Consider the following 1462-nt stretch of genomic DNA (forward strand, 5'->3'; position numbering starts at 1 on the left):
TGGTGTAAGTATTGCCGGGTTGGCGATGAGGGTGTGCGGGGGGGGGGGGGGGGGGGGGCTTTGAATCTTGTGTTGGACAATGAGCGCCTTCAAGACAAAAAGGTTGAGAACCACTGTCCTTGTTAAACAATGAGGTTTTCTAGTAAAGTTCTTATGCTCTGATTTCAACAAAGTCATTAACTGGTGACATTTGGCCTCACCTTGTTTCTTCAGATCTTCTATCTGTTCCTCTTTGAGGTCCAGCTGGTCAGTGAGGCGGGATGCAGATTCTAGAGCTGCGTTTGCTTCATTCAGGTTTATCTAAGATTACACACACCGTCATAGAACATTAACATAAACCCTTGTGTCAAACAGTGCAGAAAGGGCAGAGATTTGTATATATCTGTTTGAACTGACTTGCAGAGCAGCCGCCTGATCCTGAAGATTTTCTGCTTTAGTTCTCCACTCTTCTTTCTCTCTCTTGTGTTTTTCCAGTTCTGCTGAGTACATGGCCGTTTCTTCTGTAAAGAGAGATACAGATGTCAACACTGTTCAAGACTGAAGGCTTATTGCAGATTCCTCTCTTAAATCAAAGCATTTTAAAAAGAAAAATCTGAATATTACACTCCAATCTACATTTGTAATTACTTTAATGGTCATCATTCCATAAAAGAAAGATGATTTTCTTTGAATTTTTTTATTACAATAAAAATTGAATAGCAAATCGTGCATGCTTGCCTTGTTGAAACTGTTCTAGCACCATCTGCAGGTTAGAGAGTGACACTGCATACTGGTTGACCTGATCCTGAGCAGCACGAAGCTGAATAAGCGCTTCATCTCTCTGTCTGATGGCACCATTCAGCTGCTCCTGAAGAGACTCGACCTGAAGGCTAGCCTGCTGACTACACACACACACACACACACACACACACACACACACACACAGTTAGAGACATTAGTGAGGCTAAACGGCCGCCTGATCCTGAAGATTTTCTGCTTTAGTTCTCCACTCTTCTTTCGCTCTCTTGTGTTTTTCCAGTTCTGCTGAGTACATGGCCGTTTCTTCTGTAAAGAGAGATACAGATGTCAACACTGTTCAAGACTGAAGGCTTATTGCAGATTCCTCTCTTAAATCAAAGCATTTAAAAAAGAAAAATCTGAATATTACACTCCACTCTACATTTGTAATTAATTTAATGGTCATCATTCCATAAAAGAAAGATGATTTTCTTTGAATTTTTTTATTACAATAAAAATTGAATAGCAAATCGTGCATGCTTGCCTTGTTGAAACTGTTCTAGCACCATCTGCAGGTTAGAGAGTGACACTGCATACTGGTTGACCTGATCCTGAGCAGCACGAAGCTGAATAAGCGCTTCATCTCTCTGTCTGATGGCACCATTCAGCTGCTCCTGAAGAGACTCGACCTGAAGGCTAGCCTGCTGACTACACACACACACACACACACACACACAGTTAGAGA

General features: G+C 41.7%; 1 protein-coding gene across 1 annotated transcript in view; it reads right to left on the reverse strand.

Annotated features, from left to right (window-relative positions):
• Positions 1-1462, reverse strand: part of LOC107585490 (thyroid receptor-interacting protein 11-like) — a 34363-nt gene that overhangs the window by 19164 nt on the left and 13737 nt on the right. The window lies entirely within an intron of this gene.

This window comes from Sinocyclocheilus grahami, unplaced genomic scaffold (assembly GCF_001515645.1).
Source record: "Sinocyclocheilus grahami isolate Dianchi unplaced genomic scaffold, SAMN03320097.WGS_v1.1 scaffold71.1, whole genome shotgun sequence".
Taxonomy (NCBI): domain Eukaryota; kingdom Metazoa; phylum Chordata; class Actinopteri; order Cypriniformes; family Cyprinidae; genus Sinocyclocheilus; species Sinocyclocheilus grahami.